This window comes from Phascolarctos cinereus, unplaced genomic scaffold (genome assembly GCF_003287225.1).
Source record: "Phascolarctos cinereus isolate Bilbo 61053 unplaced genomic scaffold, phaCin_HiC Scaffold_4;HRSCAF=312, whole genome shotgun sequence".
NCBI classification, from domain to species: domain Eukaryota; kingdom Metazoa; phylum Chordata; class Mammalia; order Diprotodontia; family Phascolarctidae; genus Phascolarctos; species Phascolarctos cinereus.
In genome coordinates this window covers 488,614,682-488,638,607 of record NW_027555847.1, presented here as the reverse complement: position 1 = coordinate 488,638,607, position 23,926 = coordinate 488,614,682, and the positions used below count along the sequence as shown (strand labels likewise).

The 23,926-nt window shown below is 38.2% G+C and overlaps 1 pseudogene; it reads right to left on the bottom strand.

Moving 5' to 3' along the window:
- Positions 1-7,189: 7,189 nt before the first annotated feature.
- On the bottom strand, positions 7,190-21,758 carry LOC110212550 (reticulon-3-like; annotated as a pseudogene).
- Positions 21,759-23,926: the final 2,168 nt, after the last annotated feature.

The window sequence follows — 23,926 nt, the reverse complement described above, 5'->3', positions numbered from 1 at the left end:
GGGGTCAAACAGCTTGTAAATATGTGAGGCAGGATTTGAACCTAGGTCTTCATGATCCCAAGTCCAGGATTCTTTCCATGACTCCTCTCAAAAACTTCATGTCTTTATTCATCTGTTCTGTTACTCTTTGAATCACATCAGGCAAATATGCAGTGAAATTTACCTCCACATAATTAATATAGATTCTTTTCAAAGGTGCAGGAAAGATGGGACTAGGGATGATTGTGAAGAAAGACATTGACTTTGTAGATATTTTATATTCACTTATCTTTTACATATCCTCCCCACCCCCAACCACAACAGAATCCAAATTCCTTAAGGGGAGAAACATTTTCATTTCTATCTTTGTCGCCCTGCTTCCTAGCACAGTGTTTCAATTGAATTGAATTGAGTAAAATGGAGCTAAAATGTTCTCAATATGTTTTCTGTGGGGAATTCCCAAAGACAAAAGAATTTTAAAAAATCTCTTCTTTTAATTGATAACTTGCTTTCATATCATCTTCATTTCTGAACATACTATATCTCTTCCTCTTCCCCTTTACAGGGAGCTATCACTTGTAACAAAAATGTGAAAAGAAAAGGAGGGGGAGGAAAGCATTTCACCAAAACTAACACATCAAACATATATGACTTGATATATAATATTCCACATGCATAGTGCCCCATCTCTGCAGGAGGGAAAGGATGGGCATTTTAATCTTATCTATGATGCCTTACTTGGTCATTGTAGTCACAAAGCATTTCTTCTTTCATTACTGTATATATAAACAAGATGAAAATTGTTGCTATTTTTTGCTACTATGTAGGTCATTGTTACATTTGAAAGGCAAAATATATTTTTCTGGGTTAAATGACATGTACTCGAATGTAAAAATAAAATAGTATACAAAAAGCAAATACAGTTCTTGCCCTCAAAGTGTTTACATACTAATGAGCAATACAACACTCAAAGGGGTTTGGTGGCCAGAGAGAGAGAGGAATTTTGACTGGTGAGGAGGAGGATATGGCTGGAAAATAGAGAGTAAAGTATGGATTTAATTTTCCTGAAATAATGGTCTGGGATTGGCAGACAATAATCATGAGTAGGGATGGGAATCCAGAGCAGAAAGAAGGATGAGTATTGAGAAGAGGCCATTAGATTTGGCAATTAAGAAATCACTGATAACCTGGAGACAGTAGTTTCAATTCAGTGATGAGGTCAGAAGGCAAACTGTGGAGGGTTTAGAAAAGAGTAAATGGAGAGTTAAGTATAGACCTTAAATATAGACAGCTATTTGAGAGAATCTACCTGGAAAAGGGGAGAAAAATATAGGATGACAGCTGTGGGCAGAGTAGGATCTAGTGAGGGATTTCTGAGGATGAGAGGGACTAGTGCTTATTTATAGGGAGCAGGGAAAGAATCAGTTGATATGGAGAGATTAAAGATGACAGAGAGAGAGAGAGAGAGAGAGAGAGAGAGAGAGAGAGAGAGAGAGAGAGAGAGAGAGAGAGAGAATAATGGTGAGGATAATCTAATTGAGAAGATGGGAAGGGATGTAACCAATGGTATATATATATATATATATATATATATATATATATATATATATATATATATATATATATATATATATATATATATATATATATATATTGGCCTTGGCCTTGGCAAGCAGAAGGACCACCTGATCATCAGAAGGCAGAAAAATTGATTTGTATAGATGAAAGGCAATAGCATCAGAGATCCTTATGGGGGTACCAGCCTCTTTTCCTCTCTGGGGCTGCCCATTTTTGTTGTGATGGTTCAATCATTTTCGGTCATGTCCAACTCTTCATGACACTATTTGAGGTTTTCTTGGCAAAAGTACTGGAGTGGTTTGCCATTTCCTTCTCCAGCTTATTTTACAGATGAGGAAACTAAGACAAATGGGGTTTAGTGACTTGCTCAGAATCATACAGCTGGTAAGTGTCTGAAGCCAGATTTGAACTCAGGAAGATGAGTCTTTCTGACTCCCAGCCCAGCACTCTATCCACCATGTAATATGGAAGCAAAACTTGTCTAGGATTCTGGACAGATGTTTCTAAATTGGTCCTCGTACTTTCAGAACTAACTGTGGTCAGGAGGGAAAACAAGAATATCAGCTAAGATCTCTCTGAGGTAGAGCAGTGTAGTTCGGGGGAATCTGATTACCTGGGTGGCTTTTCCTGGTGTCTGTGTTTCTGTTTCCCTTTGCCATATATGTCCTTGAGGAGAATCTTGCTCAGTAGGCTAGATTGTAGACTAATGGAAATCTTGAGGTATGGCACACAGCTGAGGGTCATTAAGCTTTCACAAAGTGGTGGTTGCATCCCTGACAACACCTTCTTAAGCTCATCCCCTCTCTACTGTGCATGCATGTGGAAGAATCTTTGTAGGTCAGAGGTTATAGGACCCCGCTTTATCACCCAGAGATAGTCTCAATATGAAAAAACATGATTTCATCACAGAAAATATTATTAGGTATGTCTCAGTAGGATATCACATTTAAATAAAAAAGAACAGGTTGCTATCTTATGTCTACACAGTTAACTTATCAATATAATATCAATTTTTAGTACTTCTTATATCTCTATGAAGTATAAAGCCGGTAACTTTTTGTGGGAAGAATTATCACTTTTTTAAAGGCCAAGATATGGGAGGCATTATGGGGGCAACAGAAATACGTTGGCCTTAGAATCAAAGGATGTTGGTTAAATTCCAGCTCTTGTTTCAGTCTCATCCACGTGAAAATTGCCACCTCTGTGGTCTTGGGTTGGGCAAATTATTTCACTTCCCTGAGACTCATTTTTTTTAATCTGTAAAATGAGGGGATTGGATTTAGATGGTCTCTGGGGTCCCTTCCAGTTCTAAATCTATGATCCTATATTTTAGCCATGTCCTTTAAATTCTGTTGAAGGAGAGAGAACTGTGATAAATGTGTTAGTAAAAAAAAAATAATTGCTAGCCTATCAGTATGTGATACAGGTTTGGCTGAAACACAGGACTGGAAAGGATATTCAGAGGTCATCTAGCCCAGGGGTGTCAAACTCAGAAATAGGGACCGCTAATTTATACATGAGGATCCCTCTGGACTGCAAATTGATTTAGTTTTAAAATGTAGTGCTATGCATGTCAATTATATGTTTATTTATTTTGTCAAATATTTTCCAATTTCATTTTAGTGAAATTTGGGTCATACTTGGGAATGTTGAGGGCCACAACACATCTCAATTGCTGCATGTTTGACACCTCTGATCTATCCCATCCATATACCAGATAGATAGCAATGGGTCCTATTTTAAAGATCCTCTTTTTCTTGCCTATTCTTTCAGAAAGCAAAGAATGTATGCATGTCCTAAAGACATTTAAATACAACATGATGAAAGCACATTTGCATTGGCCTAATTAATAGAAGTACCAGAACAGAACCCAGATCTCCTACCTGTTAGTCCCAAGCTCTTCCTGCTACATTCTGCTCCCAATGGTGATGATGATGATGGATGGTTAGCTAACACTTGAGAAATAATACTTCTTGAGTCTCTTATCTTCTCCTTGTCCAAAAGATGGAGAATTTTAGGCTAGAAAATAGCATTTGAAATTGGTTGAATGACCAGGCCCGAAGTGTATTAATTAATAGTTTGATACTACCTTGGGGGAAGATCATTAGTAGTAATGCCAACAAAATATCAACAGGGACCTGATCTAGAATTTCATTGGTATAGGGAACAACTAGGTGAGGAAACTCTCTCTACCAATACATATTGGCACATATACTGCAATCATAGTCTTAGAAATTTACCCAAAGCACTGATTGCACAGCCAGTACGTGTCATATGTGGGATGTGAGTTAGCTTCAAAGCCTCCTCTCTATTCACATTCCATCCTGCCTCTTAATAATAATAAGGACTATCCACATAGGCATAGAGCACTTTCCTCACAACTCTATCATGTGAATAACACATAAATTATTATGCTTATTTTATTAATGAAGAAACTGAGACTTAGAAAGCTTCAAGGACTTGACAAAAGTCATGCAGTTAAGCAAATATCCAAGCCAGAATTTGACCTCAGGTTTCCTGATTCTGTCTTCCATCCTCTTTCTCCTACATCATGGTGCCTCAGAATGGAAGTGTGTGTGTGCGCATGTATATGTATATGTACATACATATGCATGTGTATGGTATATGTATGTGTATGTGTATGTATATATTCACGCATACATATGCATGTTTATGTATGTGTACATATAGTAACTGGCACAGATGAGAGTATAGATATCAGAGTTACCAATTTTGCAGATGACATGATCCTGGAAGGGATAGTTCATACATTGAATGGAAGGATAAGGATGGAAATAGGTTAGAATGATGGACTACATTAAATAAGATTAAATTTAGAAGGGATAAGTATATAAAGCCTTACACTGGCATTCAAGAAATCAACTAGAGAATGAAAAAGGTGTTGATAGGCATCAGCTTGTGTAAAAACATTGAGGTTTTAGACTTCACAGTAAAAAAAAAAAGCTAAAAGCAATCCTTCATTACACTAAGTTGGGGGTGCACTATAATGGACAAAGTGATGGACTTGGAGTCCATGACTTCAAGGTCTCAGGTCCTGACTTTAAATCCTGTCTTAAATCCTTACTGTTGTATTTGTGTGATCCTGAGAAAGTCCCTTAACCTTTCTTGGCCTCAGTTTTCCATCTTTAAAATGTAGCCACCACTTATAAGATTTGCTGTGAGTATCAAGTGAGATTAATAAGTAAAGTACTTTGCAAAACCTGAATCAGTGTACAAATGCTAGCTATTGCCATTAAGAGGGCCAGGACACAGGATGGGAAGGTCTCCATAATTCTCTGCCTTAATCAAATCACTTCCCAAGTATTTTCTTCTGTTCAGGACACTGCATTGCAAATATGAAGTTAACAAACTGCAGCGTGTTGGGGAAGGGTGACCCAGATACTTGGGGGAACTCAAAATGTTACTCAAAGAGGATAGTATGAAGGAACCAGAACAGATAACCTGCAGAAGAGAAGGCATAACCAGGACTTGATATCCATCTCCCAGTATTCGAAGAAACTGTCATTTTGGAGAAAGATCAGACTTGTTAGTCTCAGCTCCTGGGAACAGAATTAGGCGCAATGGATGGAGGTTACAGTGAAGAAAGCAGAAAAATTCTAACGAAAATGTTCAAAAAAAAGGAAATAGGCTGCTTTGGAAGGGAATGAGTTCTCCATCATTTCAAGCAGAAGGTAATTAAACATTTTATTAGGGATGATGTAGAGGGAGCTTTCTGATGCAGATAGAGCTTGGCTTAGATCATCTCAGAGTGAATCCTTCCTATGCTAAGAGTCTATTACTCTGTAATGGTTACAGAGCTCTTCCATGAGGGCAAGACTTTTGGGGAATTTAACACAATAGTTGTGCCTACCTGATATCCAGTGACTATCAACGTAGTCAGAATATTATTCAAGCTGTGTTGTGTAGACAAAACTGATTTTTTTACTCCCACTTTTCAACTTAAAATATCAGAATTTTGTAGGCCTATTCCAAGACCCTCAAACCCAATTGTTTATTTCCATATTCAGTCCTCCTGTCTCCCAGTAAATAATCAAAACCAAACCAACAAACAAAAAACCCCACAAATACTACTTTGCCTTCATGGCCAAAGCACAGCAGAGAGGGGTACAATTATTTAGTGAATATGAGACTGTGGCTCTGCATATCCAGTTTGCATAATTCAGGTCAAAATAAATCTACTTTTAAGCTGACAAGACTTTGGGACTGTGTCTAGCCATGCAAAGCAAAAACCCAAGCTGATTTTCTCAGTCATTTGTCCCCCCAAATTCTTTTTTGCTCCAGTGTTCTGTTTCAGTTGAAAGTATTTTAGTTCTGAGTTGTTTAGAAAATATTTTCAAGTGTCCATCTATTTCACAAGAATTTTCAAATCTTCCCTTTATTTGAGATTTGTGTGTGTGTGTGTGTGTGTGTGTGTGTGTGTGTGTTTTCCTCTAAGTTTATACACTGCTGGTTGTTGAATATTGAGACAGATCCTAAGGACATTAAATTTGGATGCCTTGGGTGAAGATTTTTTCAAAGCAAAGATTCCTTTTGCTAGCAAATGGTTAAAAAATGTTTGTTTTAATGATTACAAATGAGAAAAAGAATTTGTTGGAAGGTTGGGAGAGGGGAAAGGTGGTAGTGTAGGACACAGCCTAAGATTACTCAACTAGCTTGGAAATATTTTGACCCAGAGGAAAATGCTATACATTTTCCTAAGACAACATAAATACATTTAAGCTGTTCTGTATAAAAATGTAGATACTCCCAATTAGGATGAGGCATTTATGATGAAGGAACGAAGAACATACCCTTCTACCAAACTTCAACTGGCAATTTAACCAAGGATCAAACAGGATGTAACAGAGCCACCTGCCTGCTTTTGGATGAGCACTCAGGCTAGCTTAGCGCTTTGGTACTTTGAGGATGATAAACCTCCCTGGATGTTTATAACCAACTATGGATGCTAGCTCAGCCCTCAGGTATTTTGGTGATGATAAAGAAATCCCCTTATTAGTTACTTTTAAAAGATAATTATCTCCTTTCTTCCCAGATTCTGAGGGTGTCAGTACTTTTCAAGCCTATTGTTCCCATAGGGCAGCTACAGTAGAGGGTCTCAAGTTAGTGAACTTGTGCCTGAAACTTTAGTTACCTTCTTTGCTTGGTTTTTCTTTCCTGAGTGAAGTTGCCTAATAGGCAATACTCAGATGTCCAAGTCTTAGAGGTAACCTTATGAATTCCAGAGGTTGAAGATCCAGGGTCCTCTGGTCAGAGCTGACTGGCAGTGGGGGAAGCTTCTTTTGCATCAGAGAGCATGCCACCAAATCGGGACAGGACAAGGGAGGTCACACAAGCTAAACCCTTGGCCAAATGTTCCAGAAGGCATCTACCTTGAGTGGTAGAAGACAAAGTGAATGTAACAATGCCTATTTAGCAGACCTACAAACCTCTTCATTTTCCAATGTTTATCTCAACCTTTCAGCAGAGTATAGCAGAAGCTACTACAACTATTTGCTTAGCTTGTATAAATTTCAATACGAATGGATAATAATAGTAGTTACAATAAGTTTTTCAAAATACCAACTTTTTTAAAAAGCTTGGAAGGCTTAAGCTAAAAAACGAGCATATTCCTTCATAGGTATGAGTAACAATGGCTATAATTATTAAATTATGTTTTAGTAAGTGTTGGATGTCTTGTTTCTGAGCTGTCATTTTGCCTTTTTCTTTGTGATGTCAGAGTTTTGCTTGGATCTTTGCAGCAACTGACTTGATCAAATCACATATAATGCCAACATAGTAGTCAATCTGTCTGATACTTTTCAAAGACAGTTGGAATACTGAAGACAGTTTAGCAAGAATCAGAAACTAATCCTATTAAATTATACATGACATGTAGTCACATATGTCATCAACTATATGAACCTAAAACTATCTTTAAGGAATGCACCAGATCTTTCATCAGAAGAGAGATAGATTTGAGAGCTCTGTTGAAATGCACCATAAGCCACATTCACAGAATTAGGGGAAGTTTCTAAGGACAAATAAATGTCCACATTCAGGAAGCCTTTGAAATGCATGAGCTTCTTCTGACTTCTGTATAGTATTGATGACAGATTTGTAGACCTTGAAGCTGATGGTGACAGAGAGACAAGCTAAGTTCAAGTAAGAAGCCACACTGATGACCCTGAAGGCTTCTAGGGAAAGCAGCATGATCAGTGATGTGTCAAAGACAAGCTTGGTCTTCTTTATGTCCCACCAAAAGATGAGAACGTGTACTGCTCAAGATGAGGTTCAGTTCTCACCCCTCAGGTGAAACAAAATATGTTTAAATGTTTCTGTCGATATGTGCTTATGAGTGTTTTATGTTAAGTATTTACCAATCAATCTAATAAACATTTATTAAGCATCAACTATGTGCTAAGTGCTGGGGATACAATTAATAAAAAGAAAGACAGTCCCTGCCCTCAAGGAGCTTACAATCTAATGGGAGAAGGAGGAGAAAACACACAAAAGGAAAACTTAGGGTTGAGGGGGAGCCAGTAAACATCTTGTTCTGTGGAGCTGCAACCAGGCAGAGCAGCAGATGCAGAGTGGGGTGAGGAGCTGAGTGTCCAGCCCAGTCCACTGAGGATATGTCCAGAGAAGAGGCCTCCACACCCTTAATGGAGTAGGTCAAGGCACAGTCCACTAGCCCTCCTGGATCTAGCTGCAGTTTTTACTGTTAGAATAGCATAGCTTCATATATAGTCAGTTTTATGACAAACTATAGATGTCTTGGCATAAGTTGATTCTAATGAATAAAATTCCTTTCATGAAAAATGAACTATACATGAGATTTTAATGGCAAACATCCACTATATATCTTCATATTTTGACTATGAAACAAACAATAAGCTCCATTTCAAGTTCTTAAAATCTCCAAATATTTCTCAAGGTTTTAGACTTTAAAAAACTGAAAATATACTTTAGTACTCCATTTTTAAACAAACTTGCATTTGAAAGGAAAAATCACAAACATGTAAGTGCTCCATTTAGAGCTTAAGCCAAAGCAATTCTCTCAAGGGATAGTTTTTCTGTGAAATTTTTGAGTCCCTTACCTCTTTTCCAACAAATGAAAGTATGTGATGTGGTACAACATTCAACCCTCAATAATCAAAATTTGTTTCAGAAATCTAGCTGTAAGATTATTTTGAACTTTGAAAAATTATTATACTATTGTCAGTTGTTGTAATCCTGACTGGTCACCCACTGGGCAATCAACTACTAGTGCTGACCTCAGTATTTACATAGGAAAGCAATGAAAATAAATGAGATGTTAATGAAAGCCCCTACATATATATATATATATATATATATATATATATATATATATATATATATATATATATATACACACACAAATACACACAAGATTGATAACAAAAATGTGCCAAGAGGTGAAAGGTATCCATAAATGCTGTGAAATTTCAATACTTATTTTCTGATATTTGAGAATGCAAAAGGGTAAGATGGTCTGGGTATAATTGTGCAATGAGGGGACTGGCCAGTGGGGATTAGGAATATCCTAAATCCTCAGGGCATGAGCACTAAACTCTGCCTGCTATTGACTCATGTAGGCGGTTTGATAATCCGCTTCAATAAGTACAAGATGACATGTAATAGAGACACCCTGATCCCTAATTCACAGTTTATGCAGGATTCCTCTCACTCTTACCTGTCCACTTTTGTTGTTGCTGTTGTTTTTTAGTCATTATTCAGTCATGCCCAACTCTTCATGACCCCATTTGGGATTTTCTTGGCAAAGATACAAGAGTGGCTCGCCATTTCCTTCACCAGCTCGCTTTACAGATGAGGAAGCTAAGGCAAACAGGGTTAAATGACTTGCCCAGGGTCACATAGCTAGTAAGTGTCTGAGGCAAGATTTGAACTCAGGAAGATGAGGCTTCCTGACTCCTGGCCTGGCACTTTATCCACTGTGCCACCAAGTTCCCAACCCCTTCACTTACTGGCTGGTAAAGAAGAGACTTTTGACTGGCTGCTAACCCAGAAATGAGTGTGCACTAATTAGCCAAAATGAGGTCTCTCTTCTCTAGGAGCAAATGAGGCAGGAACTGTTCTAAAACTCCAGGTGGTGGAGGGGCCTGGGTCCCTGTCTCACCCACTTGTCACGAAGCCTGGAACGCATGCTGCTGCTGCTGTCTTGTCTCTGTTGTGTTTCCCTGCTCTTATAGAAAGGAATATTGAACATGGAAGAACCTTGGCATCTTTGGGAGGTTAGGAGAGTCAGCAGATGTCCAATAGCCATTCCATGGAAGGAGACAGCAATGAGGGGTGGCCTGCTTGGCCAATCTAGCAGTGGATTCATTTAGAAGCCATGATGTCATACTGTAAGCAAGGGGCTAATGTAATTTGGCTATGCTGCCTCTGGGAGTAAGCTCAGTGGTGAGAAGAATGTTTGTAGCTACCATTTAAAATTTAATCAAATTCTTCCAAAGAACCGAGGTACAAAAGGGAAAGTGTGTCCCATTTAACACAGACATTTTGTACTTCTAGTTTTGCTATGCCTTCTCAATAAATATACCTTGCAGGGGTGGGAGAGCTAATGTTAATTGATTACCAGTGATATCAAAGAAATGTAAATAGGCTAAATTACATTGGGAGCACTAATCATTAAGGAGAGACTGAGGGGAAAACACACAGGAATGAAGACTTGAACCAGCAGCATCAGAAGAACTCCGCTGCCCCTTAGGGATATTCCTAGATCCTGAGGAGAAAATGTAGGCAGCCAGACTCTCCATTCCTGACATGCTAGTACATATAAGGATTGGAAGAATAAATCCAGAGCCTCTCTCCAGTTGCCTGAAGTGAAAGAATTAATTGTATCATTTATTATTGATTTAGAACCCATAGAATTCTTATCATTTTAAAGAATGGAGAAAAGATATAGGACTTGTGTTTTCAGAAGTTATGATCTAATACACACAGTGACTTGCCCTAGTAGGTGATTAATAATTGTTTGCTGAAAGAATAGAAAAGAGAAAAAAATAGAAAATCAGATCAATGGAAGAATCATTAACATTTGAACTCAATTCTAAAGTGGCCATGTGGGAAAAGCCACCAGAGAGGCTATCCTTTGCCTTTCCCTGAACTTAACCCTTCTTCACCCAAACCCCAGGAGAATTATGGCAAGCCATCAATTGGGGTACTCTTTCCCTGTCTCTTCCTTTTACTCCTCCCTTGGCCCCAGGCTACCAAGATCCCATCAGAGTAGCCTAGTGGGAAGAGAGACCTCTGGGGGTATTCTTCCATCCTTTATCTGCAGTCATACAGATCCTATTGGGATACCTAGGCAGGAAATGAGGTGTTCACACATATCCTTTAAATGGGCTCAGAATCTGTAGTTGCAACTCTAATGAGATGGAGAACCACCAGTACTAATCATCTTTTCTGATCTTCTAAACCTTATCATCTTTCCTGAAACTGCCCCAAACCCTTGGACTTTGTTATTTGCCTTACTTCTGTAGTCTTAGTACTTTGGGCACTTTTAGAAAAATCTACCCTAAAGGTGAAATATATAACCTGTGTCATCACTGCAAATTAGAATGTGGGCAACTTGAAAGCAGGCAACATCTTGCTTTTTTCCCCTTCCATTTGTGTCCTCAGTGATTGGCAAAAAGTAATAACTTAATGTATGCTTTTTCGTACTCTTATTCAATCAACCAGTATTCAGTAAATCTAACAATGTAATTTACTTGAGGAAAAATTATCTTTGAAAAGAACTTAGGCGGAGGACAAGACAATAGAGTATCAGAGGCAATGACACTGAGCTGCCTTCCACAATTCCTCTAAGCAAGTCTAGAAAATGCACCAGATTAAATCCAGGGCAATCTAGAAAAAGTCCCAGTGAGTCCTTTGTCTGACCTGGAACTGTGGAAGAAGACAGAGAGGGAGGTCTGCTGTCACTGGGCTCTGAGTCAGGACAAGAGCTGGGGCAAGTGGAGCACTTAAGGGTGAGGTCCAGGGTCCAGAGCACCAGGGCAAAAGGAGGTCCCAGATCTATACCAGGGCACTATAACAGGTGCCAACTGGCACCCTTGTCACTCTACATAGTTCTGGGTCACAGATCCAGAGCAGACCGAGAAGGGGACCCGGGCACTGAGGTGATATTCCTAGATGAGGAGACGTTGGGTGGTGTGAGAAAGGAAGAAGTTTTGTACTGAAAAAGGAGGAAGTTCAGAAGCAAGAAGCGGAGGTTGACTCATATCCCAGAAGCAGAGTAAAATCTCAGTTCTGACATCTAGCTGTACTTGTAAAAGAATAACCAGGGCAGGAATCCCAGACCAAAGGGAACTTGCAGTTCTGCTACTCTGAACCAGAAAAATTTCCTAGCTGGCTGATAGGGGCTGAGTCCAGCAGCACTCTACTGCTGTTCTGACTGAAAACCAGGCCAGGAACTTAAAGAGCTCAAACTAGGGGGAATTATGATTTTCTATTACAATTGTTTGTACAATTACAATTGTTTGTACTCCACCTTCCTCCCTCCCTTCCCACTGTGATTAATGTATATAGTCTCTGTCTTCATTGAGCAAGGTAGAATTCTGATCAAGAGAATTCTCAATTTGCAAATCTGTTCCTTATAATTAAATTAATTAATTAAACCACTACTTGATTACTGGCACTTTGTCTCTGGCCTGCTGTTTCTCAGGTTAGAGACTGGCTCAGTAAAATCCTTTTAACACCCTGGATCAGACCACTCTGGAAGACTGAAAACTTTCAGGTCCCTAGCCTGTCCCTGAAATCCTGGAACAACACTCAATATCCCAAGAAGGCAGCAACAAAACCAGCCCAGACCTTCCCTCCAGAAATATGGTGGAGCCTAGCCCTAACATCAGGTTCACAGTCAAGAAGTAGGCCGGAAGACAAGGCAAAAAAAAAAAAAGAATCCCATCATAATGAGCTCTTAGGGTAGAAGTGATGCTCAAGATATAAACACAAGAATTATTTGAAACATCTATAAGCAGTTCCTCGGAGAAAAATACATATTGGGCATGAACTAAACTGGAATTCCTAGCAAGCGTTTTTTTTTAAGAGTTAAAACAGTTTTTGTTTGATTTTTTATAAATAGTTTGAGAGCAGTTGAGGAAAAAAAATTAGAAAAGAAATGAGAGCTATGGAAGAAAGAATTGGAAAGAGAATTAACAGCTTGGCAGAAGAGACATATAACTTTGCCCAAGCAACACATAATGGACTAAATAGGAGCGAAAGACTGCACGAGGCAACAAGAAATATTAAAATAAATTCAAAAATCTGAAAATAAGAGATGAAAATGTAAAGTATTTCATGGAGCAAACAAATGACCTAAAAAACAGATCAAAGAGAAAAAAAATTGAGAATCACAGACTTTCTGAATGTCATGATGGAAAAGAGAGCCTAGATATCATACTTCAAGAAATCTTAAAAGAAAACAATCCATATCTCTTAGAATCAATCAATCAATAAACATTTGTTAAGTGGATGTTGTGCTGAATGCTAGAGATACAAAAAGAAGCAAAAGCCAGCCTCTGTCCTCAAGGAGCTTACAATCTAATGGGGGAGACAACATGCAAACAAATATATATATGGAACAAGCTATATACAGGATAAATGGAGATAATTAACAAAGGGAAGGCACTAGAATTAAGAAGGGTTAGGAAAATCTTTCTGTAGAAAGTGAGATTTTAGTTGGGACTTAAAGGAAGACAGGGAAGTTATTAGAGAAGAGGAAAGAGTATTCCAGGATAGGAAACAGCCAGAGAAAATGTCCAGAGCGGAGAGCATATCTTGTTTATGGAACAGCCAGACCAGTGTCACTGAATTGAAGAGTATGTGTTAGGTAGTAAGGCATAAGAAGACTGGAAAAGTAGGAGGGGCCTAGGTTATGAAAGGCTTTGAATGCCAAACTCAGCATTTAGTCAACAACACTTTGTTTATGGGGAAAAGCGGTATATGAGATGGTCCAAGAATGGCATAAAGAGAAAATTCTGCCATTTCTTTACAGCCAAGCTGATTATACAACAACAACAACAAGAACAAAGTTTAAGTACTTGGGGGCCCTTTCACCAAGTAATGCTGACCTTGATGACTGGATAAATAGCTAATTTAACCTTGAAGTTCAATTCTCAAAATCATGTTTGAGAAGCAGCGTCACATAATAGAGAGAGGGTTGGCCTTGAAATCAGGAAGTCCTAAAATAAATACTTGTCTCTAATATATGGTAGCTGTGTGACCAGGGGCAAATCCCTTGACTTCTCAGTGCCTAGGAACCTCTTTAAAACTATGAGCTGCTAGTCTACATTGGTGGAAGGATTCTCTCAACTGGAAATTCTCCATTCTAATGAAATCACAGGTTTACAGCACACAGAAAAGGCTGTATCTTTTAACTTTGGCAGAAAGATACCATCATCATCTTTGTCCTGAGTTTTGTTATTTTTTAGTGTTGTATTGATTCATGTTGTAGTTGTGTATAGTGCTAGTTTGGCTTTTTTTTTTCTTGACTGTATAGCAGTTCATAATGTCTTCCCATGTTTCTCTGAATTATTTATGTAGTAAGCCTACATACCTCTTGCTTCAATGTGGATCTTCTCTCAGCTACACTCAAGTTCAGGGTACTGCTCAGATAGTTGTCTATTCAAATTCTAAGCCCGATGACATGTATCAGATCAATCTCTATAATTCATGAAATTATAGAAGAGAAATTTAATAAAAGAACACAGCAACACGAATAACAAGGATTTTGCTGAGGCATTAAATGTTCTCAGCATACATTCCCAAGTGACTGACACTTCTAAATATCTCCCAGAAATGCTAGTTGATTCTCATTTAACTCCTATATCTCGTCAATACAGTTAGAGACAGAATCTGTTCACTCATGAAAAGTCATTTTAGAGGTTAACATGTAGAACAAGATCAATTTAGTCACTTTTCTTTCCAACTTGGTGAATGGCAGGTTTAAGAATGCTAGAGTTTTGGCACAATAACTGGGTGAGCCCTGAAACCAAGAGTCACAGTCCTCACTGTCATTGTCAAGGTCTAGGTGGGACTCTAGAACTCAGAATGCAGTTTGCCATTAATTCTGTTTTACTACCCCCTTGTTTCTGTACATTCTAGCTATTGCTGCCCTTCATCTTATCAACCCTGGAAGACACCTATAGACTTTTTAAATGGGAGAAGTAGAAGCTAGCCTAGGTATCACTGGGTGATATTGTGCATCCTGCACAGCCTTATGGGAGGTGCAGTCCTAAGAATTTCTCCGTTGGGCAAAATTTTCTCTCAGCCACAAATGTTGTAGAAACACAGATTACCTTCACTCATACCCTCCAACATCCATATTCATCATTCTCACAACTCCATAATGTTCCATTACATCTTTATACCTCAGTTTCTTTGGTAATTTCCAAATCCTTCAGCACATGTTTTAGTTTGGTTTTTTGTTATTACAAATAATGCTGATATGAATATTTTTCTATATATGAATCTTTTCATATTGATTAATAATTGCTTTGGGCATAAATCTAGTATTGGAATATATGGGCCTAAAGGAATGAAAAATTCAGTAGCTTTAGCTGTGTAATTAAAAAAATTTTTTTTGTAATGATTGGATTAATCTGTAGTTCTATCAGCAGTGAATTGGTGTCCTTTTCTCATATTCTTTTCAGCATTGACTTTTTTCCATAAAAAGTGCCATATCCATTGACTATTTCTCCAATTATTTAGGTCTTCCTTTATTTTTGAAAAGTTACAGTATTTAAAATAAAGCCATATAAATCACAGCATTCCTATAAAATACCAATAAAATACAGCAGGAAGAGATAGAATGAGGAATTCCATTTTAAGTAACTATGGGATATGTGATACTTGGAATCTATCTGCTAGGAACAAACATATGAACTACATACATACAACTAGAAAAACACTCTACTCAAATAAAGGCAGGCCTAAATAATTGGAGAAATATTAATTGCTCACAAGTAGGCAGGTCTAATATGATAACAATGAAAATATTGCCTAAATTAACTTATTTATTCAGTGTCATACCAATTAAACTAATAAAAGGTTTCTTTATAGAGCAAGAAAATATAATGAAATTCGTGGGGGAATGAGAGGTCAAGAATCTCAAGGGAAATGATGAAAAACAAGTGGGAAGACAGGGAGCCTAGCAGTACCAGAGCACAAACTATGCTGCTATCAGTAATCATCCCAATGATTTGGGACTGGTTAAGAAATAGATTGATCAGTGGAATAGATTAGATATATAATATACTGGAGCAAACAAGCATGGCAAACCAGTGTTTGGTAAAAACCAAAGACCCTAGCTACTTGGATAAAAATCCTAACTATTTGACAAAAACTACTGAGAAAACTGGAAAGTAGTTTGTCAGAAACTAGGTATAGACCAAAATCTCACATTGTATACCAATATAATCTCCAAATGAATACATGACTTAGACCCAAAAAATGACATCATAAACAAATTAAACAAGAAACAGAGACATTGCCTTATACATCTATGGACTGAGTAACAGTTCATGATCAAATAATTAATATTAATAATAATAATATCAATAATGATAATAATAATAATAGCTATCATTTATATAGTACTTGCTATGTGCCAGGTATTGTACTAACTTACAATTATCATCTCATTTGATCTTCACAACAACCCTGCAAGGTAGGTACTTTATTATCCCTATTTTACAGATGAGGAAACTGAGGCAAACAGAGATTAAGTGACTCATCCAGAGTCATAAAGCTAGTCATATCTGAGGCTGCATTTGACTCCAGTCCCAGCACTCTAACCACCGCATCACCTAGTATCATAGAAAATAAAATGGGCAGTTTTGGTTAAATAAAATTCAAAGGTTTGCACAAATAAATCCATTACAGCTAAAATTAGAAGGGAAGCAAGCAACTAGGGGGGAAATCTTCCAGGAAGTTTCCCTGAAAAAAAAAAAGGTCTTATTTCTAATATATGTAGGGAACTTATTCAAATTTATAAAGGTAAGGGCCATTTCCCAATCAGCAGATAATCAGAAGATACGAACAGTCTGTTTTCAAAGGAAGAAATCCAAGTTATCAATAGTCACATGAAAAAAATATTCCAAATCACTAATAATTGGAAAATGTGAATTGAAATAACTCTGAGGTTCCACCTATGAAACTACACCCCTCAAAATTACTACACTGTGTCATATCCTTTGGCCTAATAATATAGAAGGAAGAGGAAAAAGGAAGAGGAAGAAAGAGAAGGAGGAGGAAGAAGAAGAAAGAGAAAGAGGAGAAGGAGAAAGAGGAGAAGGAGGAGGAGAAGGAGGGAAAGGGGAGGAGAAAGAACAGAAGGAGAAGGAAGAGGAATGAAGCAGTGGAGGGGAAGGGAAGTGGAAGTGGAGGGGAGGAAAAAGGGGGGGAAGAAAGAAGACGACTCATATGTTCAAAAATATTTATAGCAGCAATTTGTGTGGTGGCAAAGAATAGGAAAATACAGGCTCTCAAAAATTGGTGAATGGCTAAATACATTATGTCATATAAATGTAATGGAATAATATAGGCAAGCCAGCCTAGATGAAATAGCAAGGTACTCTGGGGAAGAGACAGGAGACAGTATGTGCTAGGCAGATTAGGCAATGCCATCACCTTAACCAACATCTTTTCTCAGACCTGATGGATACAGCCCAGGATACTGAGCCTAAAAACTTTGGGACTAGTAGTGTTTCCCCAAACCACCAGACCTACTACCAACCTAATCCCCACATCCACCATTAAGGGGAGAAATAATTGTGAAGAAGGGGCCCAAAATCCTCACCACTGCTAGCAATAATTGCTAGACAACTTTCACCAGCAGGAAATAAGCACAGGAGTTTTGAAAGTAGTAGCATTCCAAGACCAATGGCCATGATCCAGGAGATCACTTTTGTGGAAAAAGGGGCAACTCTCAACCAATGAACATTTACTATGCACCTACTATGTGCCAGGCACTTTGCTAAGAACTGGAGACACAAAAAGAGGAAAAAGACAGTCCCTGCCCTAAGGAGCTTACAGTCTAATGGGTGAGACAACTCCCAAATGTTTCAAAAACAACCCAAACAAATATGTACAAAGCAAGATGTCCACAGGGGCATCTAGGGGGTGCAGTGGATATAACACCAGGTCTGAAGTCAGGAAGACCTGACTTCAAATCTAGCCTCAGATACTTACTAGATGTGTGACCCTGGGCAAGTCACTTCACCCTGTTTGCCTCAGTTTCCTCATCTGTAAAATGAGCTGGAGAAGAAAATGACAAACCACTCCAGTATCTTTGCCAAGAAAACCCCAAATGGAGTCACAAAGAGTCAGAAAAGCGAAGCAACTGAACAACAACAAAAGTTATATATGATAGAAATGGAAAATAGTTAAGAGAGAGAAAACACTAGAATTAAGAGGGGTCAGGGAAGGCTTCCTGTAGAAGGTAAGATTTTAGTTAGAACTGAAAGGAAGGCAGGGAGGTCAGTAGTCAGAACAGAAGAGGGGAAGCATTCCAGGCATGGCAGTCAGCAAACGCTTCATGAAACAGCCAGGAGGCCAGGATCAAAGGTTATATGTTGGGGAGTAAGGTGTAAAAAAACTAGATGTCCACTAACTGCCAACAATTCGCTACTCATAGGGCAGAAACTGGCCTATCCAGAACAGGAAGACACCCCAAAGGCAAGAAATAAGGTAGCATGTACCAGGCAGTTCAAGCTGCCAGCACCACCACCTCAAACCACCTCCGACCCCCCCTCCCATACACACTGATGGCTACAGCCAGGGGTATGTTGGTAAATATTTAACAACCAGCTCTCTGGGAAAAAAATATATGCATAACACATTTTTAAGCTTCATTTGCATTATTAACATTTTCTCAATCACTTTATTAAATCTAGAAATCAACAGAACAATAAATCAAGCCCTGATTTGTAGCATTTGACAATTCCTGAGGTGTAAATACTCACACTAAAAATTTAACAATCAGCCAGTCCCAGCTGGCTCCAGCACATCAGTCCAAGCACATCCAGCTCAAGACATGTCAAGGGGACATTGGAACATCAATGATTCCATCCCAGCGACCTTTGCCATCATCCTGAGAGCAACCTTTCTGAAGATGTAGCCTAACACATCTATTACAAACCCAGAAAAGAAAAGTTGTTATCGCCAAAGTTTTTGACACTGCCAAATGTTTCAGTATTATTTTATCAATAGGAATCACATTAAAGAAGAAGCATCACCATTTGCTTTGCCTCCATACCCATGGGATCTTACCATCTGACTTGCAGCTGAAACCTTCCATAGGAGTTGTCTTCTTCCATTAGAATGTGTACTCCTTGAAAGCAGGGACTGTTTTATTTGTCTATTTGTGTGCCCAATTCTTATCATAGAACTTTATACGTAGTAGACACTTAATGAATTCCTCTTTCATTCATTCACATTTTGCTCTAAGAAATGATAAAACAGATGGTTTTAGAGAAACCTGGGAATACTTGTATGGACAAATGGAGTACAACCAGAATAATTTATGTGATAATAACATTGTAAAGACAAATAACTTCAGAAGTCTTAAGAACCCTGATCAATTCAATGACCAACCATGATTCCAGAGGACCCATGATGAAGCGTGCTCCTTTCTAACAGAGAGATAATAGAATCAGTGTGCATATTGAGGCATTAACTTTTTGGACATGGTCAATGTAGGAATTTGTTTTATTTCATTATGCATACTTACTATGTGGGATTTTTATGAGGTGGTGAAGTAGAAGGAAAAAGTTATTTTTGTTCATTGAAAATTAATTTTTTGAAAGAAAAGATATCTCCTCCTAAAACTCTGAGGGAGGTAGTATCTAGCCAGGCTCTGTTATCCCGACTTGTCAGTGGAAGTAAAAGTTGGGAAAGTGAACCCAGAACCTATACACTCCACATCTGTTAGGTTTTCTTTGTAAAGACATCTTTCCTTTCCCTTCTTCTCTTTAATTCTCTTTTACTTTATTTGGTTTATTTCTTGATTTTTTTTGGGGGGGCAATTGGGGTTAAGTGACTTGCCCAAAGTCACACAGCTAGTAAGTGTTAAGTGTTTGGTCTGAGGTCAGATTTGGACTCAGGTCCTCATGACTTCAGGGCCAGTGCTCTATCCACTGCACTACCTAAGTGCCCCCATTTCTTGCTGTTTTTGAAGTAATGAAAGGGGTAGGCTGAGAACTGATCATATCTTGAAAGAAAACCCCTAGGTTTCTTCAAATTATAATGTGAGCAAAGGAATAGATGATTTATAAGTTCTCTGTCAGCTCTAAAATTCCTTAAGAGAAATCTCCCAGGATTCCTAGAGAGAAAGCATAATAAGAAACTTTGAAGGTACTTCTCTATGGATAAGGAATGACACCAGACGCTTTTTTATGTATTATCAAAGCCCTGTAGCTACAAAAACATTGTGCTGCCCAAGGCACTATGTCACCTGCCCTTTATCTGATGAAGTGGTTCTTTTTCTCAAACATGAGTGAAGCTGTGCTTATGTCTTAGAAGGATGCCTCTTTGGGTACCATTGCTTCAATAAAGACTAGGATTGGACAATTGTACTTGGAAAGCAAAACACAGTCTGGTGACAGAGAGGGGGCAGGAGACATCATTAGTTTTGTGACCAGAATTGGGTATCTTTGGCCTGGAGACTGTACTTTGGAGACCTAGAGATATCCCTCACATCTACCTCAGTTCAACCTTGATTTATTTGACATCTCAGGGAAAGCTGAAATGGAGAATTTATGAAGAATTTAGAGAAGTGACAATTGTGTTTATTTTTTGTTTATAACACAACTCTTCTTGTGTTTCCAGTAGCACTGATTATTATGCTCATTGGCACAGATGGAAATTGAGGTAGGGTTTGGATAGAGCTGCCTCATTTATAACCTATAGCCTTCCTTATTCAAACAGATTTTATTCCAGTAGAAATATTTGTTCTTTGCACAACCAGGAAGCCGTGAGTTCGTCTTCTGCATAGATACACAGTGCTGCCTCTAAATTATTTGCATTACTCTGAAGGCACTTCACAGAACTCAGTAAACAAAATGTCTGCCAGGGGGCAGTCGCATGTAATACTGTAACTCCCAATGGACCCTGTGGAATTCGATGAAACCAACTAGCATTTTATGGCAAGTTAACCTTAAATTAAAGCCTCATGCTAACCTTGTCACATTGATTTAGAAATAAACAATTGTCTGAGGGCTTGCTATTATATCATGCTGAAGGATCTAAAAAAAAAATGAATAAAACAACAGCTTCAGACACTAAAACAAAAAAGAACTTCCAGTAGTGGTTGCTGTCCAGCCCCATCCTACGCAGGTGTCAGAGGTTTCTTACCTTCTCAGACCCGGTGTGATCAGTCTTTCAGCTTCACGCAAGCAGACAAAAGTGTATAGAAATCAGAACAGCACTTGAAGGATATCTTTTTAAATTAATTTTTTGTTATTTGTAAGATAAGTAAGCTCTGGTAATCAGTTATTATGTGATTTGATCCTATGAAAATATGACTTTACATTAGATCATAAGCTATGAAATTTAATGGTAATAGTAATCCAGAAATGAGATGTAGGGATTCTGTATCCACAAAAAAACGTGATGGCTCAACTGGGACATTGTGAAGAGTTCTGGACTTGGAGTGAGTCAGGAAGACTTGAAGGCAAATCCTACCTTAGACACTTACTAGCTGTGTGACCCTGGATAAATCTTAATTTAACTTCTTGGAACCTCAGTTTCCTCATTTGTGAAATGGCTTCCATAGAAACACCTACCTCACAGGGTGGTTTTGAGGATCCAATTAGCTAGTTTATGTAAAGCACATTGAAAACCTTAAGGCATGGAAGCTGTTATTCCCCCACAAGTCATCATCATCATCACCACATTGTAACACCTCATACATGTATACTTTTTTATGTATTATCAAAGCCCATATATACATACATACTTTTACTATTTATAAAACACTATCTTCATGACAATGCAGTGAGGTCAATAGTTGTAAAAAATCAATAGCCACTAGTTTTGTTTCTCTACCCTCACCCCTATCATGTAGGTTAGGCTAATTCTTTCTCTAGTAGACATAAATACTGTCCTCAAGACTTGATTGGCTCAGGGGGAAAAGGCTCAAGTAGCTTACCTGCTGACATGGTTCCTTGGACACCTAAAGGTATAAAAAAATCCCTTCCAAGCTTTATTCAGATTTCCTGTTGTTACCACACTTTGTCCTTCTGGTCAGAGAGGTTCATATGGAGACTAGGGAACTAAGTACTGCATCCTTGTTAAGTGGCTTTTCTCTGCTGTGGCAAAGCAAACTTCCTTATATTAACTACTGAGTAAGCTAAGAAGGTGGCATTTCATTCTAATATTAGACCTACACTACCAGGAGACCAGCCTGAGTCAGGTCCAGCCCGCATATCTAGTCCAAGTATTACTATTTCCATTTTATGAATGAGAAAATTGAGTTAAGTAATTTGTTAAGTAAGAGAAGTTAAGTAATTTTTCCAAGGTCTCACAATTAGTAGGTGATAGAGCTGGGACTTGAAGTTAAATAATAATAATAATAATAATAATAATAATAATAATTATTATTATTATTATTATTATTATTATTATTGTAGTTTACATTTATATAGTGCTTAAAGATTTGCAAAACACTTTACATATATTTTCTCTTATGATCCCTATAACAATTTTTTGAAGTTAGTGCCATTATTATCCCAATTTTACATATGAAGAAACTATGGCACAGAATAGTTAAGTGATTTGCCCAAGGTTACACAATTAATTAACATCTGTGGCAGGATTTGAATTCAGGTTTTCCCAACTCTAAATCCTATACTTTATCCACTGTGCCACCCAGCCACCTCAGAAAGACCCAGTCTTTGCCTTCCAAATTTTCTAGAGATGGATCCACTGTGAAAGGTATAAATGGTCAGTTTTATGTAGATTGGATGTTATAATTAGGTAGGATCACAATATTGATGAATCACAGGGTTTTCCAGTTAGAAGGGACCTTAGTAACCTGATAATCTAGCCCACAACCAGTGTTATCCTCACCAAGTGCTCATCAAGCCTCTGTTTGAAGACCTCTAATAAATGAGGATGGTTCTCCTCCCCAAGGCAGCCCATTCCACTTTCTTTGGTAGGAAGTATTTACTTCTATTAAGCTTAAATTTTCCTTTTGCCACACAGCTCTCCTGTTCTCCTTGATTCTTCTCTTTTTCAGGATAAGTATCCTCTCTTCTGTTTAAAAAAAATGGATTGGGGCAAGTAAGTGGCGCAGTGGATAGAGCACTGGCCGTAGGGTCAGGAGGACCTAAGTTCAAATCTGACCTCAGACACATAACGCTTACTAGCTGTGTGACCCTGGGTAAGTCACTTAACCCCATTGCCTAGCCAAAAAAAAAAAAGAATAAAAAAATGGATCAAAATGTCCACAACTTTGACTCAGAGATCTTGCTGCTATACAGAAATACCAAGGAATTCAATAATAAAAAGAGAGATTTCATATATACACCAAAATATCAGAATAAAAAACAAAAACATAATGAAATGTTTGCCACTTGTAGGACTTAAATAAATATATCTACTTGTCTTTCTTCAGCACAAGGCATGGACCTAGTACCCTATAAAAGAGCTGTAACCCTGGATTCACGTGATTGAATTCAGTCTTAGGGGACTCTATCCCTAGAGAGAGAGGGGCTTTAAGCTTTTTCTTATACTCTCTGGCTCTTTATGCCTCTACATGGAATCCTGGGGAGAATCTCTTATACAGAAACTAGGTATGGTTCACATTTAGAGTCTCCCCTAAAAGGAATTAACAAGGGTCTTTCTAGAAAGGTAGTCACTGAACAATGTAGTACATACCAGTAGATGTCAACTGTTTATTTCCTCTATCACAAAAGAAATACATGAACACAAAAGATGCATCTTTTTGATTGAGATGAGAAGGTAATTTGTCACTCCTATTGTACTTGAGGATGCAGAAAAGATTCATGGGAGAGTTATGGGATGGTTGAACAGGCTTCCCTTTTACTTCAGTCTGCACTTGCTGAATAGCAATTGTCTTCTAAGACATCCAGATCATAGGGTAAGCTTGCAGGTTTCAGGTTGTTCCCCTCCTCCAGTATTCATCCCTTCCTGTAAGAAGCAGCAGAAAGGACTTCCAAATACTGGTCAGCACTCAGGACCTCCTGAATGCTTGTTGACTTGACTTTGTGAGGTAGCCACCACAGCTGGAAAAATCCATTCCTCTTAATCTCCTTTGCTTGCGGAAAGAACACATAGCAAAAGAAGCAACCATGAATTTGAGGTT